This window comes from Rosa rugosa, chromosome 7 (genome assembly GCF_958449725.1).
Source record: "Rosa rugosa chromosome 7, drRosRugo1.1, whole genome shotgun sequence".
Classification (NCBI taxonomy): Eukaryota; Viridiplantae; Streptophyta; class Magnoliopsida; order Rosales; family Rosaceae; genus Rosa; species Rosa rugosa.
In genome coordinates this window covers 31,662,778-31,671,558 of record NC_084826.1, presented here as the reverse complement: position 1 = coordinate 31,671,558, position 8,781 = coordinate 31,662,778, and the positions used below count along the sequence as shown (strand labels likewise).

Sequence of the window (8,781 nt, the reverse complement as noted above, 5' to 3'; positions counted from 1 at the left end):
CCAAGCTGCTTGGCGCCGCAAAACCCTAAGAAGAAGAAGAAGAAGGAAATCCCAGAAGAAGAAGGAAGAAAAAGAAATGAAAAGAAAAGGAAAAAAATGAATTAACAAAAAAAAAAAAGGTAAATTGGTCATTTCACTTTTTTTGGGACCTACGTGCTTGCCATGTCCGCAAACATACGGCGCTGTCAGAAATTTTGGACGGAGGTATCACGTTGATACCAATTTAGGTCTTTGGGTATCACATTGATACTTTTGAGAGTTTGGACATCAAATTGGTCTTGGCAAAATAGTTTGGGGACGATAGATGACTTTTTCTAAAAAAAAAAAAGAAGGGGTAAATTGGTTATTTCACTTTTTTTTTGGATCCACGTGCTTGCCACGTCAGCAAACAGACGGCGCCGTCTGAAAATTTTGATGGAAGTATCACGTTGATACCAATTTAGGTCTTTGGGTATCACATTGATACTTTTGAGAGTTCGGGTATCAAATTGGCCTTGGCAAAATAGTTTGGGGACGGTAACTGAATTTTTCTCTTTGTATATTTATATTTCCTCTCTTGCACCTCTTACAAACCGACAAAATTAGAAACTCAGTCTTGTTCAGGTAGAAGTAAAACCGTACAGTTTAATTTAGAATTTAAGAGTGTAATGCATGTATTCTGCTTCTATTCTATAAAATCGCTATTTATATATTAACCATGTCTTACGGTATATATTGAAATTTTAGTAACATTTTTTGTATGTAGGATAAAGAGGCTGTCATCTTGATTTTAGAAGGTTTTGTATGTAGTAACAGTTGTGCTTGATTTTTTTTTTTTGGGAATGAAGAGTATTTCATTAATTGAAAAAAACATACGACCATACTAGGTCAGGCTAGAGTATTCTAAACACCTAGTAGGATTCATCATAGCATCGAATCCACAAATCGGCCAGACTAGAGTCAACGAGTATGTAAGTACAAGTTATTGGCATTCCTAGTATGAAACTTAGAGTCATAGGTTTGCTAGGGTTATCAAGTGTAAATTGGAAGTGTATTGTTTTGTGCAATGCTTCAGCTGACTCTTCGAAGTACTTCAGGTAAGAGCATGTGCATTTGCATTTCATAAAGATCAGCTTACATGCATACTAGGATTGCAATCTGTGCTGCAATCCCTGTCAGGTTAGGGCTCCAGATTTTGTTCCTTCTATTTCACATTTTGTTCGCATTCATTAGTTGTGTCCTAAAAGGATATTCCTCGTGCCTGATTTGTCTAGTTAAGTGTGTCGTCTCAATTTGACATAAAATATTCTCATGGTTATTGCATATCTTTTTAAGAAAATCACTTTCCAATTAGAAGTCAATTAGGGTTAGAGTCATAATTGAGGAAGAGTCTGCATACTGCATATTACATGTAGAGAGAAAAATGCATTCACTTTTTTGTGTGCTTAAAGAGAAAAACATTTGCTGCATAGTGCATCTGAGTCCTATAGAGTTTTTCATCATTTCAAGAAAACCATGTTCTTAATTATTCAAAAAAAAAACCATGTTCTTCATATTGAGTCATTGATTAACTTGTTCCTTGTTGAAATGAATCATTGAGTCTAACATTCTTTCATCATTCATCACACTCTGCATATCAAAATGCTCTTGAGGATAGTTGGAGTACTTGGTGTGTATTGAAGATTGAAGATGGAGGTCAGTACCTGTCAATCAGAGAAGACAGCTCAAAGGTGGCGAAGATCTACGAAGATTTGTTCAGACAATCTACTAGGTATATCTAGTAAGTAAGCCAAGGTCATAACTTTTGATTGTTTGTAAAGAACTCATATTTTCCCATTTAATGAATGTTTTCATTAGGGTCTTTAAGATTAAAGGCCCCGCAGTTGTTACCTCATTGTGGAGGGTTTTACTGCGCAAACAAATCTTGTGTCTCTGATATGTGTTCTCTTGTGTTTATGGATTTATGGGATTCATTGCTTCATTTCTATCCTCAATCTGATTCTGTTGTGACTTTAACAATTATTAAAAAAATGTGTAAACAGCCTATTCACCACCCCCCCCCCCCCTCTAGGCCTTGTAGTTTCAGCCCGGTATTTTTAGAGTAAGCAATCCAAAAACAATAAATAATGTAAAAATAAATAATACTCTTACCCTACAACAGACCTATCGTCCTATGCTTGAATCCTAATGAAGTCACCTAACTGCAGGGTGTGCCCGGAAGATAGGTGGTCTAATCCTCCCCCTTCCCTAATGCGGATTCTTCTTTTTGATGCTTCCACGGATCCTCCCTGAATGTGTGTTTTTGCTGCTGTTTCCCTTTTGCTTTAGCTGTATGTCTGTGCCTTATGGCTTTTGCAATGGAAATTTACATTACCAAAAAAAAAAAAAAAACATCAAGTTATATGCCAATAGAAGACAAATAAAGGAAGGCCACCTGAGCCATCTCCAATGGATGTGTCAAATCCACGTGGAGGCTTTTACTGGTAACAAAAGACATATGGAAGCACTCCAACCCATAGGTCTTATCCTACGTCGACTAAATGACATATAGAGTTGGGTTGTCAAATTTGACAGAACAAACTCAATCTGTCTTTTGTTTTTTAATCATTATTTCTCTCTCTTCTCTCTCGTCTATCTCTCTCTCGCTTCTTTCCCCACAGAGCTTCTTTCTCTTTCCTTCTCCAGTTTTGCATCTTCTCAGGCAATTGACCCACAATAACATCGGCTGGTGTCGACTTGGACATAGTCCTTCGACGGGGTTTTGATTCCAAGCTTTGCGAAGTAGAGACCGACCTTGAAAGGGTGGCCGTTGCCGCCCAATTCCAGATCCACAACAGATGAAGAAATAGAGAGGAGGCTCCGGCTATGGCACCTAACGTCGTCGACTTTTAACCCCGAAGTTTGGGATTGGACCCAGAAGCAAGAAGGAGACTAAACCCTGAAGAAGAAGAGTGAATGGTTTTCCAATTATGAATGGGTAGATGGGTGAGACTCGATCTTAGTTGGGTGCTTTGGGTAGATGGAATAAGATTTGTTTGGGTGCTTTGGGATTGAAAAGTTATCTCCTGCAATTGTTGGCTTGTTGCCCATTGATGAAGAAAAAAGAAACAGAAAGAAGAAGAAGAAAGAAGATCGGAAGAGATAAAGAAGAAAGAGAAAAAATAGTTTCTTTTTGTTATAAAAAATTTCAAAAAATAATAAAATAATATTTAAATATAACTAATCCATTGGACTAAAAATTTGTCAAAAATAACCGTGTCGCGTCATCCTTCAAATTCAAATTTGACACAAGTTTTTTGACCAACCCGTTGGAGATGCTCTAAGATATGTTGAAAAGAAGGACCAAGTCCGAGCCCAAAATGCTAAAAGAGAGGTTTAAAGTTTGTTGAGTCCAGAGGCCTATTGATAGGACCTGTGGAATCCTGAAACTGATTTTTATTTTTTTATCTTCATTTATTATTGATAGGACCTGTGGAATCCTGAAACTGATTTTTATTTTTTTATCTTCATTTATTATTGATAGGACCTGTGGAATCCTGAAACTGATTTTTATTTTTTTATCTTCATTTATTTTTTTACCTAAGGTTGTTTTTAGAATGAGTTCTTTTAACATATTCAGTTGGATAACTTTATCTTGTTCTCTTTATTAATTGTTATTGATAGAGTTTCTTAGTATTTAAAATAACATTTTTTTTTTTTGATTTATTAACCATCAATGGGTGCTTGACGTGTTTGAAAACTAGAAGCCCACCTAGCTTAAGTTTTATCTTATCCACTGTTTTGCCTTTCACTTCTTTTCTTTTTGGCTTTTCTTCCCTATCGAGAAACTTATATAGGATTTCGACCAAAAAAAAAAAGAAACTTATATAGGAAGGGTACTTCATAGTTTCAGATCTCTTTTCTTTAAGACTGGGGATTGAAGAGAGAAGGAGGAGAAGAATTTAGACTTTGGTTGTGAAAGAGGGTACAAATTAAGCTTGTTTCTGGTTTGGGTATTAAGAAGCTCGGGTATTAAGTCAAGGGTGAGGGTTTCAAGTTTCTACTTTGTGGTATTCTACATCTATTTTCTTTACTTTGTTAATCTCCTTATTGATTTTTTACTTTAGAGTATTGGGTTGAAATTTCGGATTTTGATTATATGTTTTGTTAATCATCAAATTAGTAGGCATTCAAATTGTGTGTTTGTTGGTTTTATTGTGCTGCAATTGTTTATGGATCATGATTTGAGAATTACCTTAAAACTAATTGTGTTTTAGAATCCTCTAGCCAACAAGAGAGTGGTGTTGGTAATGTGCACATTACATATGATGTGACCATGATTAATGGCACGATAGGGGCTTTAGAAGCCTTATTTTTTATGTCTGAGTTTGTTGTGGCAACTGGTTTGTTTGAGTTTAGATTTTTTTGTGATTAATACCAGTGGGTTACCTTAAAATTAATTGTGTTTTAGAATCCTCTAGCCAACAAGAGAGTGGTGTAGGCAATGTGCACATTATATATGATATATGTGACCATGATTAATGGCACGATCATTGAGCTATGGAGCTCGGGGATTTAGAATCCCTAAACCCTAAACCCTAAGCCTTATTTTTTATGTCTGAGTTTGCTGTGGCAACTGGTTTGTTTGAGTTTAGATTTTTTTTTGTGATTAATACCAGTGGGTTGATCATGACTTGCGTGATGAATTCTTGTTATGTTTACTTCTCATTTTGCAATACTGATTGTTAATTTTTATGTTTTCTTTTTTGTGTAGCTACTCACTAAGCTTTAGTTGCTCATGCCTCCTTTATTTTTTTCTTCTTCTTTCTTTGCAGATACTTAGGTGGCAGGGTTAGGAAACGAGTGCCTGAGTGTTAAGAGTTCAGTTTTTGGTCCTTTTGTTGTGATGTTTTGTGCCACTAAGCATCATCCCTTTCTGCAAGGGTTTTGATCATGTTTATATACAATTCAACTCTTTTATATATGCAATATGTTTCATTGGAGTGGTTTATATAATATGCCATGATTTTATTTAGCTCTGAAGTGCTTATTTTTTAGGGTTATGATATGTAAACCTCGAGTTACTACTCAGGGAAACTTTCTATAAATAGCAAATTCCATTTGGAAACTTCCATTGTGGGCCAAGAAACTCAGCTCTCTCTCTCTTCCAAACCCGAATTCCAACCTAACCTGGTTTTGCAACCCAGCGGGTTTCGCCACTGTCTGGCCACCTCGGACAGCCGAACCAGTCGCATCTGGAGCGCCACCTCACGCCGGTCATCTTTTGAGCTTTGGTTTTCTCCAATCACCATTGACAGAAGCGGTTCGAAGCAATATTCAGGGTGCCAGAGCCGTTTTGTATATCCGGTCGATTTCTCGGTTTTCCAGCCACCATAGCTTGAGTCACCGCCCGGGCATTGAAGCCCTCTCCTTCATGGTTCGAACCCATATAGCCACCGGCGTCAATTCACACTGAGGAGGACAAATCAAAGTTTGGAATTTCTGAAGCTTTGGCGGTATTTTCTGGCGTATACACTGAGAATTAGATTGTGTGGTAGTTGAGAATATTGTTGGATTTGTTGTTGTGAACGATTTGGCATAGGTTTCAAGGGCCAATTCGGGGTTTGGACTTGTTTTGGGTCGTTGAGAATATTGTTGGATTTGTTTGTGTCGTAGTTGAGAATGTTGTTGGATTTGTTGTTGTGAACGATTTGGTATAGGTTTCATGGTCCAATTCGGAGTTTGGACTTGTGGTACGTGGGGCCCGCGCGTCGCCACTGCCAACGGCGCGTGCCGGCTGTTCTAACCATCTCTGTTGGCTGGTTAGGTAGAGCTATGCATTAGGAACACGTTGGTTTAATTTTCGCAGCTATTGGAGTACTTTTGGTGAGCAATAAGGAATTTCTGAAACTTCGGGAAGTTCGGGTTTTTATTTGGGAAGATCCAAACGTTGGATCGACCTCATTTTTTGATAGGTTGGTATAATTATTGAAACAACGTAGCCTATGAAATTTGAGCTCGTTCTGATATGATTTAGAGCTTTTGACGAATTATCATTTTTAGAGTTTCGATTTTATTATCGACAATTTAGTTTCGATTTTTGAGAAACAGTTATTTATAATATCAATTCGTTTAGGACGACGTGTAGATCGAGCTCAAGAAGGAAATAGTCGGACATCCATCATAGCCGAAAATCTATGAGTAGAAATTTATTTTTAAATTAATTGTGCATGTAGTATTTTTATTATTTTCTGATTTTGATTAATATATGAGTATTACGATTTAATAATTTCCTTACATTAATGATTTATCGGAACTTTATAAATTATATTTTCAATGGCATGGTGATAATATCCGAGCATTTGATTTACAAGTTCTATCATTGAGATTTTATAATGATTTCAATCGAGTATATTAAATATCGAGTTATTAAGAGAAAAATGGAGATTTAAATATTATTAGTTTATTATTTTGAGATGAGAAATTTATGAGTTCAGTTTATGAATTGAGGAGGTAATTATGAAAGATGAGTGTAATAGCACATACATGCATTACTTGGTAGGCAGTACCTTTCAGGTAATAGTCTGGTCAAGTCATGCAGGGGGTTCAAATTAGTTTTGCACCCAGGTCATGTAACAAAGTGGCACATCGACTAGCCAGTTTGGCTTTTGACAATGGGCAAAGTGAGGTTTGGCATGAAATCTCTCCAAGTTGTATTCTAGATTTAATTACCAAGGATTGTAACCCCATATTATAATCCTATCAATAAAATTTCAGCCTCTTTGATTCAAAAAAGAAGAAGAAGAAGGTAATAGTTTGGTCGACAGTACCATTAAGACAATATTCTGGTCAGCGGTAACTTCCAGAAAATATTCTGGTCGGCAGTACCCTCCAGAATATATATTTCGATCAGCAATACCCTCTGATGCGTCGTCTGGTCGGCAGTACCCTCCAGATGGCATGCGATAGTTAGTCAGTAGTACCCTCTAACTATCTATGGCTAGCCAGCAGTACCCTCTAGCCATCCGGTCGGCAGTATCCTCCGATGTGTCACTTGGTCGGCAGTACCCTCTAGGTGGCATGAGATGATTAGTCGGTAGTTCCCTTGAGTCATCGCCTATTTTTATCGCACGAGTATTTTAATGAGTTTATGAGATTTCCAAGAGTTTTTGAGATGATTTGCAGCTATTTTACGAGACGATATTTCTGAATGAATTTGAGGTATTTATCATATGAGTATTTTAATGAGATTTTTAGACGGTTTTCAAGATGTTTTACAGTACATGTTTGAGATTTTAGTAAAGATGAGGACTAAGAGTATTTTCACGAGACTTTACTGCATGCTTGGTTTTTCAAGAGAATAAATTGAGAAAGCATTATATGTATTTTATGTTATTTTCATTTTTTTTTTGTTCACTCACTCACAGTTTTCAAATGCTTTTCCCTGGGCTTTTCGGTTTCTCGTGCCCAGTTGAGGTCGAGCGTGCGTTGGCGTTGAGGCATAGTGTCCACCACCTTCATCTTCCCTGTAGGTTGTTGTTTTACGTACGCATGTAATTTATTGGTTTTATATTCGTAGATTGCTCTGATCAAACAAGTAAGAGCAACTCCAACAGCTTCCCCATATTTTAGTTTTTCTTTATTTTAGGGAAAAATGAGCCTCTTTTGCTCCAACAGATTCCCTATAACTTTCTCCATTTTAGGGAAAGTGAGGAGAGAGAAAACAAAATTCCCTAAATTTACAGCAATCTCTAAAATTTTAAGGAAGAATTTGGAGATTTTAGAGATTGCTGTAAACTAGGGAATCTGTTGGAGTTGAAGAAGAAAAATTGCTTAAAGCTTTGACTTTTGCTTCCCTATAATACAAAAATTATAGAGAAGCTGTTGGAGTTGCTCTAAGATATTAAGTTATGTACTCGGAATGTATATATTTGAAATGGAAAAGTAGTTGGTGTGGTGTTGAATTAAGTTCTATGCCCAAGTTTGTTTATTTGGGAAGTCCACTTTTAGGGGAAGTTCCGCTAAATTTTTAGTAGAATTTCTTCTAAGGTGGGCCATGTAGGGCTACTCAGGATTTCAAGGTGAAATTCGGCCATAGAAAATAAAGGTGAGTAAACCCGCCTTGGAAATGACCTAGATTGCTACAGTCAAAACACCACTACTACACCATGATTTTCGTCGCCTAGTCAAAAGTCGGCATACCATTCCAAAAGCTTGCAAGAATTAATAAAGAGTCGTTAGTAGCTTTACTCTCCTCTGCAATGCCAGACGCCGCACCCTCTACTCTTCTAAACCCGACTATAAGAACGAAGCCCTGGTGATGACTGTGTCCTTGCTCTTCAAATTGCGGTGCAATATAGCGCTGCTCCTGCTAGCTGGAGGCGAAACAGAGTAGAAATGACCAAGAGATTAGAATCTATTCCCAACGGCATTACCTTTCGTCTGATCTCTTTTAGCAAAGGGAAATCTAAGAGAAAGGTAACCAAGTAGAAATGACCTTGGATAACATTGAAAAATTATATGCCACAAACATAAGAATAATATTTAAAAATAAAAGAGTAGTGTAGTTTACAATTTGAGGAGTGCAAACTGCACTCCCCGTAATGAAATTAGAGGGACATAATACTACAATAAGCGATGGAAGAACATGCATCTTCAATAATAATAAGGCCATAAGGGTGTCCACTAATCCTAGATGTATTCAAACAAGGGGGAGGATTCAGTGCACCGACGTGCACTTGTACCAACATAAATAGATGGTTAGATTATATTAAATACACTCTTAGGTTATTAATAAAAAAATATTAATTATAAATATCAAGG

General features: G+C 36.8%; 1 long non-coding RNA gene across 1 annotated transcript; it reads left to right on the top strand.

Moving 5' to 3' along the window:
- Positions 1–3,823: 3,823 nt before the first annotated feature.
- Positions 3,824–4,993, top strand: LOC133723937 (uncharacterized). Its single transcript, XR_009853356.1, has 2 exons — positions 3,824–4,001; positions 4,794–4,993. It is a non-coding gene; the product is annotated as an uncharacterized LOC133723937 (long non-coding RNA).
- The last annotated feature ends 3,788 nt before the right edge of the window (positions 4,994–8,781 follow it).